Below are 15,247 nucleotides of genomic sequence, written 5' to 3' on the forward strand. Positions count from 1 at the left end.
CTCAACCCGGAGATGCGACCCGAGCTCCTCGCCCTCTGCAACCCGTGGGTCGCCCGCGTCTCCTCACCGGACGCCCGGCCGCGGTATTGACGTTCGTCTCGGAGCCAATTGAGGCTGCAGCCGCCGGATGGACGCTTGGAGGGCTCCCGGGTGTGAGTGTGACTGTGTGACTACTCTCACCCCCAGCTTCGGGAAATGTGCCCAGGGTTGAAATGTAATCACCGAGCTCCTTAGTCATTTTAATTGCCATTTTTAAATGCGGTCGTTACATTGGAGGAGCAGACGGGAAAGTAGTGGGGTGGCGTGTGTGTGTGTGTGTACACACACGCCAACAGAGGAATACATAACCAACTACTTGGGTGAAGGGCAGGGGGTTCAACTAGTGAGTCCTTCTTGGCGGGGTGGTCGGGCGAGTTAGCTGCCTGCTGCCCGCCCCTTCTCTGCCTGCCCCCGCCTAGGCGAGGTTGGAAAGTACTGGAAATTCAACTGCGTGATGCTTAACTTTGGAAATTGGCTCCCCTTTCAGGGCAAAACGTTAAGGCGATTTATGCACCCGCGTCCATGTGGATAAGTGCATTACTGTTCATTTGGGTGAGGAGCCCTCAACAGTACCGCGCCAACCCCCCACCCTATCTCTAACTCCCTCCTACCCCCTAACCCTGGAGAGAGGGTTTATAGAGATGCAGTTATCCGTAAACCATCAACGCACTGAAAGGGGCGCAGGGAGGCAGCCAGGGTTTTGCTGGAACCTGCATGCTGGCTTGGTGTTTGACTAGCACACGAGATCACCCTGCTGCTTTGTAGAAGGTGGCAGTGGGGCACGCTCGGGATTCCGATCGCCGGGGTGGGGGGTGGGGGGAAGAGGGTGCCCATGTACTGAGCTCTCAGGACGCGTAAGGAGAGAGATCTGCCGAACGGCATCGCGGGCAATTACATAAGCTGCTCGGTGATTACCCGGAACTGTGATGCGAGCACCCGGTTCTCGAAAGACAAGCCTTAAAGTTTGCCTGCTTGGGGAGTGTAAGTACCGGGGCGCCCCCACCCCGGCCCGGGTAGCTAGGATACGCCTCGCACCACGGCGCCCACTTGTGCGATGGGCGTAGGGTGCTGATGCTGCTGTCCCCAAAGAACCGGTTACCGAGGCAAGGACTCGGTGGGGGCATCCGGAATTGATCGCAGAGGAGGAGTCAGTCAGAACTCAGGTTTCCTTGAGTCTTCAGAGCTCTAAGTCTTCTCTCGGAGGTGTTGGAAGGCCTTCCAGGGAACGCCGTTTTCAGAAACTGACTTGGTGTCCTGGGGAGCCCCAAAACCCCTCTTTTCCGCCCTTCCTGGGCGCCCCTCCTCGTCTTTCACACCCTGTGCCCTTCGCGTGTTTAGAAACCTGCCCGCGGTGCCTGGTCCCTCTTGGAGATTCCCAGGCAGCCCAGCCATCCAGGCCCAAGCTGGCGAGGGGTTAGAGGGAGTAGAACGCTGGCTCCGCCGGGCTGCCACCCTTACCCACACCTATTCCTGGTTTCCTGGGCTAGCCCGGCGCTGATGGGGACGGGATGGGGCTGGGGCCGGGTATGGCTTCAGTCCCCTCGCCTCTCCCCTCTGCAGACAGCAGTTTGCTTCTGTTGCGTTTATTCTCCCCGTCTCGCCGCTTCCCTCCAGCGCCGCAGCTTGTGTATCACGTTGATAGGCTTTGATAGAGAAACCACAGTAAGAGTGTGCTTTTAAATCTTAATTTTCGTCTGTAGAGGGATAAGCCACCCCAGCCCTGACAGAGCCGTGGGGAACGCTGAAGTCTGGGACACATTGGCCCTGAACTCCTCCCTTCCCCCTAGCCCGCAGTCAGGAGATGGTGGTGTGCATGGGTGGGGAGTGTTTTGTTTTTGCCACATTCCAGCGTCCTGAAACCTCTTGTCCCCTCCCACTGAAATCCCCGATCTGTCTGAATCTGTTCCGTGCTGTAAAATAAATCCTCCCTCGCGCAGACCTGTGGGGCCCTTCGGATTTCCTGCCGCTGCCATGATCCTTAACAATGCGATTGCAAAGCCAGTGCTCGACTGGAAAAAAATCCCCAGGTGCCAGCCGGCCGCGCCTTGACCTTGCTGAAGGAGCCTTTAACCCGGCTGCCAGAGGGGCTCTGGTCCAGCCGCGGGAATCCAGGAAGAAGAAGGGCGCCCCGGAGGCGGCTGGGTTCGCTCCCCGGACAGGGCGGGAATCGGGTCGCCGCGGGGACGGCAGAGGGGGGGAGGGGACGGGACTCCGCCGCAACCTGTTTGCTGGCGCGCAGGGCCCGCGCATCCCCACTCCCTCGCCCCGGCGCCTCGTGACCCGCCTTCCCCGCCGGCCTCCAGTTGTCTTCGGGGTACCGGAGTCGGCCGCGACTCCCTCGCGCTCTGCGCCGGAGTCCGCGGGACACCACCAACTTTGGGCTCCTCGGTGGCCGGAGCAGCGGTGCGAACCAGCAGGGCGGCCGTGTGGGCGGGGCCTGGGCGGGAAACTGGAGCCGAGACTACAGCATTCCAGGCCAGGTTCCAGCCGCAAGCGCCGCGCGGCACAGTGTTGAGTCCCGGCCGCGCCTTTCTCCCCTCCCCCGCCCGGCCGCGTTCCTCCGCACTCACAGCGCGCTCCGGGCCCTCTGCGCTTCGGCTTTCAGCGGGAGCCCTTCTCGTCAAAATTACGAGGGGTGTTTTCACTGGTGGTGACAGTGGGAACTAGTTTTCTGCGCGCCTGTGTGTGTGTGCATTTGTGTGTGTGTGTGTGTGTTGGGGAGCAGAGAGATTTGCATCAGAGGCACACATAGCGCAAAAAACGGGTTTTCCCTTTCCAGGTGTTCTAAGGGAATGCTGAGGAAGCATCCGTTTTCTCTGGTGAGGGTGTTGTCTGGAAACCCTTACACTTAGTGGAACTGGACCTGTTGGAGCTGATTGCCTAGAGTGAACGGGTGTCTCCCTTAGCGGCACCTTGCGTGCAGTAGGTCCTTGGAAATGTTTGGGGAACTGAAAGTCCTCGAGAGATTCAGCCAGGACTTAGGGCATAGATGTTCGTGTGCTTTTAGGGAAGTAATTCGGGGAAGCTTTTATTCCCAGCATGTGTCTTGAACTGAGGGGAGGGCAGGTTGCGGAGGGCTTGTGGAATTGCCATCTTCTGTGGTGGGGAATGGAGAAGGGATCGGGGACGGAGAGCTTCGGTTTTCTAGAAAGAGTTCTTGGATTATTCCTCTGCTCGCATCCTGTTCTCATCAAGGCCTCTGTTTGGGGGTGGAGGTAAAGTGGTGCAGTAAGCCGATCAGTCACCCTAGTAGACCGACCTTGATCAGTGCGAACCCCAAGGGGCAGAACTAGTGCTTGGTCTGAACAAGAACCATCAAAGGATAGTTCTGTAGTGAGTGGAGTGGCCTAGAATATGAGCTAGAAGGCTAGGTATTAGAGTAGTGGGTTCCCACGGACTCTCCTTCAATAGAATTTGATTCTATTTGGTATAGTCGCCTCAATCTTTGGTGGTTTTGTGGGAGTAAAATGATAGGATGTGACTTTAATCCCTTAACTATTGGGTTGGAATCATGGCTCTGTGACCTTAGGCAAATTGTCTTTGGAGCTTCAGTCCTCTCCCCTGTAAAATGGCACAATATTGTTTAGTTTGCAACATTGTCAGTATTCACATCGCTAAGGCCTCTGGCATACTGTGGTGCCTTCACAGATGATTGTACCCTTCTACCTCCTTATCCCTTTCCAGGAAACATCCTGCATTTGTTGGGTGGGGACTGGGCAGAGAAATCAACAGCCCCAAAAAACCACTAAACTTGCATCCAGCCGATTTAAAACCAGCTTCAAATGCTTGAAATGAAAATATCTTTTCTTTTCTTAGGAAAGTCATTTCCAGTTTTGTTAGAATTTGTGCTTCATGGAGTCCCTTTCTCTGACAGAGTTGCATCCTCATGCAGATTGGCATGTCACATAACCCAATATTTCCAAATCAAAAGTTACAAATAAGGGAAAAGAAGGTGATTAGGAGTTAAAGATTGTTGGGCAACATAAGCCAGAGACTCAATTTAAGATGCCAACTCACACTCTAATTGTGCTAGAGGTTGAAGGAAAATGAGATTTGATAAGCACCAGTGGTGTAAGTCTCCACCTGGGTACTTAGCCCCTGTCCTGGTCTAACAAATAGCTACACAGCCCCAGCCCAAACCTTCTGTAGTTCCTGTCCCAGTACCTTCTCCCACATCCGTTAATCTAAAAAGTTAAACAAAAGAACAATAGGATTTAAATCACCTCCTTGCAGATTTGATTCCAAGAACCTAGCAGGGTAAATCAATGTCAATTCTAGATTTAAGGGGCTGATTTTTACCTGCCTTCTTACATGGTCTATCAGCTTGGCTTTTATTGTAACTGAAAGCTGAATCACTCCATCTTTGCTTTGCACTGACAGATGGGCTGTGGGGGCCACTTTGAAAGTAACATGCCCCAGTTCTCAGAGAGCCAAGCAAACACAGATCCCTGAATGTTCTCTATAAGGAAAATGTCTAATGAAACAAGGTAAATATGTGTGCCGATTGCTCCCTGGGTTATATATTTATTACTTTTTTTTTTCTTTTACAGTCTTTATTCTAATGACCAAAGTAATATGTGCTCACTGCAGCAAATTCAGGCATTACACAGAAAAGCAAAGCCAAAATGTTACACCCAACATTTTGGGTTGTACCTTGTGACTTTATGAATGTAGAAAAAATGATGAGATCCTAGTATAATGTTTTGAATGCTTATTTTCATCTAATGATAAAGTATGCAAATCTTTTCATGCTCTAACTTTTCCTCCTATGGTGATATTTGTAATGCTACATAGACCCCCAATGATATAGTATGGCAGATATAATTTAATGAGTACCTAATTTTTTGACTTTGTGTTTATTTTTCATTTTTTATTATAATAAGACTGTAGTAACCATCCTTGTAGATACTGTGCAGTTTTAGTATTTCCTTAAGATAAATTCCTAGAAAGTAGCATTTCAGGGTTAAAGGCAGATACCATACTAAAGCTTCTGTCACACATGAAAAGCAGTTAGGTAAACCGTGATGTCTCCTTCATCTTTTTAACCAGAATATGACTATTTACTTTGCAGTCCCTTACAGGCTTGGGAGCCCAGGTGGTAGAAGAAGGCAGGGGTGACAGTCAAACTTCCAGCAGGGAATTTGCATAATTTTGAGCTGTTCTGCTGAACTGATACACAAATTCTTTTTCCAAGAACATTTTTCTTCCCTGGCTCTTGGAATCATCACTTTCTGGAGTGCTTCAGCCAGCAATGGAGTTGAAATATGTAAATATGTTCCACAGCATTGTAGGTGGGGCTGGCTCCATGGTGAATGACAAACAGTTCCTCCAAGAAGAGTGTGTGTCTTCAGCATTTGCTGAGGCTGTGGATTTCCCCCTCCCACCTTTTTCCTTTCCTTTGGTTCAGAGGCCTTAAACTGGCCTGGGAGATCTTACAAAGCAAACAGTTGAGACTCTACCCCACAGCTTATCTCCACCTGCTGTATGGCATTTTACTGGGAAAAGTCAACCCGAGGGAGTCTCCCTTCACAGTCCCAGGGCACAATCAATCAATCAAACAACATGTCTACATGCTATTTTGAAAGTGGAAATTGTTAGGCATCTTGTCCCCTCCTTGCGTGGTTCAATCCAATCAGAGGGTGCTTTTGCCAGTCCCCCTCCTCATGTGTGGGATTTCTGTGACCCAGAAAAGATACATTCCCTGTAGTTAGATAGCTAGTCATTTAACAAAGAATTCAGTGGAACCAGTGGGGGAAGTCCGGTCCTCCCATTTCCAAGGTGCCCCCATGCTCAGCAGGAGACATGAGGAGTTCCTTTAGATCAGGTAGACAGGTCACCTCAGGATTGTTTCACAGTGTGGTCACCACAGAGGGAGCCCGCTCTGTTGGTTGACTCTGACTTCAGACAACAGTTTAGATGCCGCTTTGATACTTATGCCACTCTAGTTTCACTAGGGAAGGTGAAGGGAGGTTTCTATTCTTTGTCATGTTCTGAACATCAAATCAGAGCTTTGCTTTCATTTGGAAAACAGAAAGGAAAACAGGCCATATGGGATCTCCAGAGCAGTGGTCAACACCCCAGTTCATTTTCCTGTGTGTTCTGCACTCGCTTTACACAATGGCAGCACTGTAGCCTCACCCAATAGTGCAAAAGGGTATCAGAGGCAATTGGTTAATCATTAAAATCCTTAAGAACATTAGGTTTTAAGAATGTTTTTCTTTGAAAGTCGTTTTTCTCGCTGTGGGATGAGTGTTGATTTCTGAAAGGCTGGTCTTGCACCCCTTGAAAGTCAAACAAAAGGGTTGCAGTTAGTACATTTATGGCTTTGGGTAAACCTTGCCAATTCCTGATGCCACTTTTCCTCACTATAAATTTGGGTTGGGAGAAGCGAGTGGTTTCCATGTTTTGTTAAGTTAGTGCAATCTCAAACTCTAAGGTGCACACCCCTAGTTTTGGAATCTTGTTAAGATGCAGATTCTGCTTCAGTTGGTCTGGGGAGGGGCCCAAGAATCTGCATTTCTCGCCAGCTCCCAGGTGCTGCCATGCTCCTGGTCCATGGTCCACACATGGAGTAGCAAGATTTCAAGCTATCTGCTGCTCTGACATTATTTCAAAAAGTAATAATCATGATCCCTGGATGTCAAGAGGAGTTGCTTATATTTGTAGAATGGCACTATAAAGTGTCCATTCTTTCATTTTAGATTTGGGGAATAATCTTTATTTCCGCAGACAGTGGAAATAAAGTGCAGAGAGCAGAGTCAGTCCTCTCATCCTGTAGTCGTATAGGATATGGAAAATGAGGCAAGAACAAAACGAACACATACTCGGTGTTTTCTGTGTATCAGAGAAACTGAAGCTCAGTAAGGCTGAGCCCAGGGTCACACAACTAGAACTAGCATTTGATGATAGGCCTCTCTGTCTCCTAAATCCTTATTTCTCCTAGAATGGCAACTTTGTAACTTTCAAGAATGCCACATAATTAAAATTGATAACTTAGCAAAGCATTTTCCCTTTAGAGGTCCTTTTTCTGGGCCTACTTTGAGAGTGGATCAAGACATGTAAAAATTTGCATCATTATCATGTAAGCAATTAAAGTGCTTAAGAGCTTAAAAGCAATTTGTTCAAGTTGGTTAAATATCCACCCTCCCCAATCTTGTTTGTATTATTAATTTACTCATCAAACTGTGACATCAAAACTATTGTGAAGGTAGATTTCAGTGTCTTCTGTTTGATAGAACCTTTTAAATGCGAAGGGCTTGTATTGATGAGGTCCACAGTGAAAGGATCCAGTTCAGGGTGAGTCAGAGAAACCAGCTTTTTACTAAACAAATCCAGCTCTGCTTTGGCCTCTGGATGAGAACTGATCGTTTAAACGTTTTATTAACGTGCAATTATTCTGAGAACCAGTCAGCAATGCAGCTCTTTGCAAACATTAATTAGCTGATCCTCACATCATCCCACATGACAGATAAATAGCATTAACCTTGCATTTGAGAAAACAAATGGACACATACAGATGAGGGAGGAAGAGGGCAGCTCTTGCCTTGAAAGAAATATGGTAGAAGTAGGTGGAATTAGAGGACCGCATGAGTTTTTTACTTTATCATATTTATTGAGAAACACACTAGATAATCTAGAGCTATTCTATGCAGTATAGGAGTCACTAGTCACATTTTAAACTAAATTTAATTAAAATGAAACAAAGCTAATCATTTATTTCCTTGCTTGCATGAGCCAGATTTCAAGTGCTCAAGAGCCACATGTAGTTAGTGGTTGCCATACTGGATGGTGCAGTTACAGAACATTTCTATCATCGCGAGACATTCGATTCAGGCTGGAATTTTAAAAAATGCAAAGATCCTTGCCATTATGAACTCCAATGTAAAATTTCCTAAAACAATAACTGACACATGGCAACTACTGAGTAACTCAAGTTCTGGTAAAGATCTTTGGGCTAATGGTTAGGGACCCAGCTTCTGGAGCTAAAGGACTGAATTCAAATCCTGGGTGTGCCACGTACTGAATGTGTGACTACAGGTAGATGACTATTTAAATGATGTACGACTATCGGCAGACTATTTGAATGCTCTATGCTGATTCATGCTGCTATTTTTCACTTGTCTTATTAGCTAAGATTATTTTTAAGGCAGTGTTGGATCCTGGAGAGGGTGCTGGGAGACAGGTACTCTCCTTTGCTGCTGGTGGAAATGCAAATTAATATACCCTTTTAGGAAAGCAATTTGGCAATAACTGTGAGTAGACTTCGGAACGCTTATTCCCTTTAGTCCAGTATTCTGATTCTAGGAATCTAGCCAAAGAAAATAATCAGAGATGGGCAGAGAAGATTTAAGAATAAAAATGTTCATTGCAGTGTTATTTATAAAAGTGGGGAAAAAGGTAAACAATTGGATGGAATAAGTAAAGTGTGGCCGAGCCTAACAGCGGAATATTATTCAAAGATTATGTGTTGTTTTGAAAATGTGTTTTGTGACAAGGGAAAATGCCATGATAAAAATTATGTTTTAAAAAATACTAAGTGCTATACTGCTAACCCCCAAAAGTATTTCTAAAAGTAGATATTTGTTTAAGCAGGACTAGAGAAATAAAGTACTGAGTAGTAACTTATGAATTAATAGAATTTTTGATGGTTTGGGGAAGATTGTTTTGACTTTTTTCTTTATTAAGTTTTGTGTTTTATTTATTTATTTAATTTATTAACTGAACTAACCTAAGAGAATTGGCAACTGTGTGTCCCTGTGCTCTTTCTGCTGTAGAATGCCTTAGAGACTCCTAGCTGCTCCAAATCTGTTTTTTTCTAGCATGTTTGGAACTTCTGGCTTATCTATTCTAGACTTTGTCTGCTTTCAAGGCCTAGATGTTCTTTCTAATGTTAAACCTTAATTCCTGTTTATGGCCATTTAAGTACATTTCCACATGTAGTAGGTGATTCTGACTGAGCAGCATGGGGTATTGCAAAAGACGTCAACTTCACAGATGGAAAGAACTAGGTTCAGGCCCTGAACTATCATCACCTCCTTGCCATGGGACCTTGGGAGACCCTTCTGTGCCTCAGTGTCCTCATCTATGAATAGGGAAGCAATAGAATCTATCTCATATCTCATGGCTGTGTGGATTGGGTTCACGTCAGTGGGACATCTGGCACATGAGGAAACGTAAATGTCTTCCATGCCTGGGGTGCAGCACCCTCGAGAATGTACACTCCTTCAGTGCTTGTACCGCTCTCTTGAGATTGTAGGATCATCACTCTCCCAAAGAGGGAGAGGAGACATCATGTGGTTACTCAACATGACCCCTGCCATAAGGGGACCTGGACAGAGCCGGGACCTGGACAGATGTCTGACAGACTCTGAGTCTTGTGCTGTCTCTGGTACAGGTTTGGAAGTTCTGTTCCCACCTGGCTCGTAGTATTTTGCTTATTGGTTTCCCTGGGCTGCCCTTCATTGTGATGCCATTAACCCCTCAACATTTCCCAGCCCTTTTTTTTTTTTTTTCCAGATTGAGTGATTAAAACAAATATGCCTAACTAAAAAGTAGTCCTACATTGCTAAGTGACAGCAGCCAAGCCACATTCCAGGAGGAATGTAAACTGCTCACTAGTGGTTCAGCTCACTTTTTGCCACCTTGAAACAATGTCTCCTCCCAAATTTCACCTCTTGGCAGCTTGAAAGAGGCACTAAATTTGTCATCAGCTACAACCCCCAGTTCTCTCACTTTCTATCTGTGGGACCTTGGGCAAATTGCTTAATGTCTGTGTGCCATAGTTTCCTTGTCCATAACATTGGGATAATAATCAGTCTTTGGCAGGGTTGTTGCTAGGATTATCATGCAAGAATCTTTGTGACAGTGTTGTGAGTCCTTGCCATCCTTGAATCAGCATCATTATTTCCAAAGCTTTAGAAGTAATTTATTGAGGTACCACTAAGTCACTGCTTCCTTTTTCTCTGCTACTGATGGTTCTCCCATATATTGCAGTTAAGTAAAATGCTTCCTAAGGCCATATAAGACAGTGAAAAAATGCCAACAGGTTTTGGGTTGAATTTTCTGCTTTGCCACCTACTAGCTGTATGCATTCAAGCAAGTTCCTTAGATTCTCTGAGCTTCCATCATTTTTTCATTTAGAAAATAGAAAATAGAAGTGTCTACCTCCAAGGGTTGTTGAAGTAGCTTGGGAAGCGCCTGATAATCGGTGTCTATGTGAATGGTAGCTCCTGGCATTGCTCTTTTCCCCACTATCTCCCCATCGCTCAGCCGCTGGTCCGCTGGCTCCTGCTTCTGGATCCTGTCAACGCAGTCCAGTGGTGGGTGCAGGTGTTTATTGGGGAGGAGGCGGGAGGGGGAAGGATGTGGATGGCAGGGTCTATAGGAGTCTGTGGCAGGTTATTTCAGGTCAGACTCTGAGAGGACCCCTAGCTTCCTTGCCCCTTGAAAATAAAGTTGCCTATAGACATAGAAAAACCAAAGGGCTCTAGATTTAGACAGCAGATCCTGGCTCAAATTCCAGCTCTGTTTCTTTGCGACCTTGCACCAGCTTGATCATGTTAAAAATGAGAATGATATTCTGCCTGTTTCTCTGAGCTGCTGTCAGGCACTAGATTTAGAGTTACTTGACCCTGACTGCGCATTAGAATCACCTAGGTGCTTTTTACCAAAGACCAGCACCATGCCCCCACCATGGATTGCTCGACAACTGTGCCAGGTGGGACCTAGTCATCAGAACTCTGTAAAGCTGCCCAGGTGATTCTAAGGTACAGCAGGGCTGAGAAATGCTGCATCGAATAGAGCCTTACTAAATGTTAGTTTCCTCCATTTTCAAAGCAGCATAAAGGGATCTTATATTGAGTAATTTATGTATGAGGTGAGTGACCTAATTTGTTTGAGCCATGGGACCACAGATGTGGTAATCAAGGCTTCTTTCCCACCCCTGCCCTCCTTTTTGGTAAACTGGGGCATTTGGGTCAGAAAAGTGGCCTTACTCAGCCTGTCCTCTTCTCATTCCAACACAGCTGCCTTCTGAGCTGGGAAAGGCCTGGCCCTTGCCTGGAGATGTCATGATAATCCTTTGACCTACTTTTGTTTCTTTTCTGTTCACTTCTGGGCTGTGCTCCATTAACCATTCATGCACAACCCTCCACCAAGCTGGCAAGGCCTCAGGATTCTTCAGGTGGAAGAGGGAATGCTCGATTTCTGCCCACATCCTATAAAATGCTTATCAGATGATAGTAGCTTTCTAGGGTTAGTGTCAGAGACTTAGCATGACCCAAAGGCCTGGAGGCTCTTCACTTCTGCATGATTTGGTGATTTTGCATCTCTTAGACAATAGATTTTTGGTTGAGAAGTACTAAGCGATCTGATTTTTTCTTGAGATCTTCTCAAACTCACCTCAAACTGGGGAAATGTGTTGTATTTTGGAGAGGGCTTTTAACATTTAATGTGCATAGGCACCACCTGAGGACTTATTAAAATGCAAGTTCTAATTCAGTGGTTGGGGAGCATGGGCCTGAGCTCCTGCATTTCTGACAAGCTTCCAGGAGATGTTGATGCCACCAGTCTAAGGCCACACTTGGCTTAGCAGAGCTCTAAGACTTTGGTCTTCCTTCCTGCTTCTGCTTCATTGAGTGAATGGAATCTGTCAGTTTTGTGCAACTGTTTGTCAGTATTGTTGTAGCCTCAGTGGAGGCAATTATAGTGTGAAGTAGACAGAGTAAATAGTGGCCATTATCATCATGCCGTGGAAAGATTCCAGTTCCAGGTATTATGTTGTACTCTTCAGGCTTCTTTTATATCTTCAAGCGCATTAAGCCTCATGGCACATTGTGGAATAGGCAGTGATTTTTATTACTAGGATAAGTATTACTTCGAAAATTTTATAACATTTATTATGTTTTTGTTTAATGTGGTTTTCTTCTGATTATGACAATAATGCATGTAAACAACAGAAAATTTAGGAAACCTAAGATAACACAGAGAACAAGAAAAAATAACCCATAATCCTGCCATGGAAAGGTAGCTTCTCCTAACCTTTTGGTTTTCTTTCTGTTATAGTTTCTATGTAAAATCCTAATTCTCACCACTACCCTCTCCCACCATAATTTGGAGCACATTACGTACATTGTTTTGCAACCTTAATCTATCACGATCATTTCCCCATTCCATGAAGTTTTTCCTCCAACGTGATGTTTAATAGCTATGTAGTATTCCATCATAAGGATACACCATTATTTAACTAATTTTCTACTGTTGTTTTCCATTTCTCACCACCATAAATAATGCTGAGATCAACATTTTCATGTATTTGTCTGTTTATTTTCTTCAGTCCAATATCTTTACTTGAAATTTCTAGCTCAAAGATAATGCAGCTTTTTAAAGCTTCTGACAATGTGCTGATCCATGATGGGCCTGTGGAAGCATGGAACCCAGACCAAGTTCCCTCTAGTCTGGTAGCAGTTTGGCCAGGGGAGTTTCATCATTCCCATTTCGTGTCACCAGGATACAAAGGTGGCACTGGAGAAGCCCTGAGCAGACAGTCCCCTCTGCCACTTCAGCTCCTGGTTCGTGTGTACTATTCATGTGAACTGCATCACACTGGAGTAGATGGTCATTAGGTCATTAAGATTGATCTAGACCGTATCTTGCTTCCTGGATCTGTGAAGGTATCTGCAATTTTCAAGGAGAGAGAAAAAGGGGAAAGAAAGGTACCAATACTGTGTCTATCAAACTCTAGATTCATATATCCAACTGCCTCCTTGATATTTTTATTTGAATAATCTCATATGCGTCTCACACCTAACACATCCAAAACTCATCTTCCCTGAAAGACCTGCTTTACTGGCAATCCTCCCCAGCTCAGCTGATGGTAACTCCATTCTTCTGGTTCATAGGCCCCAAATTTTGGAGTCATCTTTGACTCCTGTTTTTGTTTTCATACCTTATAGCTGAACTGTCAGGAAATCATATTGGCTTTGCTTTCCAGACATAACCTCACAACGGACCGCTCTTCATGCTCTCCTCTGCTACCACCTGGGTTCACCCCTGATCTTCTCTCACCTGGATGGTCACGGGATCCTCTTTGTTGAATTGTGTGAGGCATTTGGCCTATATTGTCTCCTTTATTCACATGGAGCTGAGTAAGGTCTTGTTAGTCCTCATTTTCCAGAGGGGCCACAGGGACTCAGAGACTTTAGACATCTTGCCTGAGGTCACTCCACCAGTGAGTCAGGGAGCCAGGGTCCCTACAGAAATCCACCTGGCCTTAAAGCAAATGTTCCTCTCCAGGAGGTGCTGGTTGTAAGTTCATGAGCCATGGAGGGGATGGGGAACTTGAATATCTTAAACCTGGTGGCAGGAACAAGATACACACCATCTTTTGACGTCTGAACTTGTTAGCTAACATTTTTAATAGAAGATGTTTATCCTCTTCTCACATCTGCCTGCACTGATGACCAAAGCCTTGTATCAAGAATTAATTTTGGAAGGAGATACTCCTTCATAGCCTACCCTTGAAGGTGGGAAATAGTGTGAGGAAATTCATTCTAGACCAAAGTGTGGGTGATGGTCTCGAGGCATCAAAGTAGGTTTCTAAAAGACCCCCACATTTCGGCATGTGTTTGTGCACAGGTGTGTGGGCACACACCTATAATTTATAGCACATTCCTAGAACTTTTTAAGTTAAAGTGTTGGCTTGGTCACTTTTATGGTGTTATTTCTTGATCTGTTGTTGTCACATGTCTCACTGTTCTTTCCCCTCAAAAATCACGGAATTGAATTCATTTCTTCAGAAGTGGACCCCAGAGGCAGGCAGGCAGGCAGAGACCAAAGAGATGTCACATAGCTTATACCAGAGGGGCGGGAGCCAGGTCCATGTGAGCAGATCCTGCCACCTGAGATAGATAGGCCATTTGTGCCCCTACTGTGTGCTAAGAGGCACCTACTGTGTGCTGAACACAGCAACTCTGCCAACAGTCTTGTTATGCTCCATCACTGACTATATGAATAGTGTTGCCAGGATTTGAATTTGGATCAGTCTGGCTCTAAGTCTGTATTCTTCTACTTCACCTTTCTGGGACTCAGGAGAACATGGCCAAGAGTTTAGGGCTAGTCTCTTAGTAGCTAAACAGCAGTCTTTCCCCGAAGGCTCCAGACATTGAGATGGGCCAGGGATGTGGGGAGAGCTGGCTTTAGTTCAGCATCAGCCAGAACATCCCAATTGGACAGCTTGTGAAGGGAGTGAGCTCCCTGTCACTGGAGGAGGGTAAGCAGTGCTGTCAAGTCTATTGAGAAGCTTCCTGCAGGGGGTGGGAGATTAGACTCAATGTCCTCTTGAACGGTTCAGTTACAGAATGGCTGGGTCCTTTGGTGGACTCCTCACCTTGATCCTTAGCACCGTTATTAGGTATGTCAATTAATCCAATCAGTAAGGGCTTGCTGAGTGAACTGGAGTAGATGTGATTCAAGACAGAAAAGCAGGAGGGTATGCCACTCAGATCTCAAGGCACTTAGGATACAGTTAAAGGTACTATTAAGACATTATCAGTTGAAGAGTCAGACTGACCTCAGTTTAAATCTGGGCTGAGCCACAACTAGACCAGGCTTTCTCAACTTTGACACCCTGGATTTTTTTTTTTTTTTTTTTTTTGAGACAGAGTCTCATTCTATCTCCCAGACTGGAGTGCAGTGGCATGATCTTGGCTCACTGCAAGCTCTGCCTACCAGGTTCACACCATTCTCCTGCCTCAGCCTCCAGAGTAACTGGGACTACAGGCACCCGCCACTACCCCTGGCTAATTTTATGTATTTTTAGTAGAGACGGGATTTCACCATGTTAGCCAGGATGGTCTTGATCTCCTGACCTCATGATCTGCCCACCTCGGCCTCCCAAAGTGCTGGGATTACAGGCGTGAGCCACCGTGCCCGGCCTTTTTTTTTGGAGATAGGGTCTTGTTCTGTTTCCCAGGCTGGAGTGCAGTGATGTGATTAGGGCTCACTGTAGCCTTGACCTCCTGGGCATAATTGATTCTCATGAGCTTAAATGATTCTCCCACCTCACCCCTCCAAGTATAAGAGCTGGTACTACAGGCATCCAGCCATCATACCTGGCTAATTTTTGTTTTGTTTTGTTTTGTAGAGACGAGGTTTTGCCATGTTGTCCAGACTGGTCTCGAACTCATGAGTTTAAGTGTTTCTCCTGTCT

The 15,247-nt window shown here is 45.9% G+C and overlaps 1 protein-coding gene across 1 annotated transcript in view; it reads left to right on the plus strand.

Annotated features, from left to right (window-relative positions):
- Positions 1-782: 782 nt before the first annotated feature.
- TENM4 (teneurin transmembrane protein 4) overlaps positions 783-15,247 on the plus strand; it is a 792,673-nt gene continuing 778,208 nt past the window's right edge. Inside the window, exon 1 of the mRNA XM_011989697.1 lies at positions 783-1,020. The gene's annotated coding sequence lies outside the window, so the exon portion shown is untranslated. The remainder of the gene's footprint in view (positions 1,021-15,247) is intronic.

Source organism: Mandrillus leucophaeus, unplaced genomic scaffold (genome assembly GCF_000951045.1).
Source record: "Mandrillus leucophaeus isolate KB7577 unplaced genomic scaffold, Mleu.le_1.0 Scaffold360, whole genome shotgun sequence".
Classification (NCBI taxonomy): Eukaryota; Metazoa; Chordata; class Mammalia; order Primates; family Cercopithecidae; genus Mandrillus; species Mandrillus leucophaeus.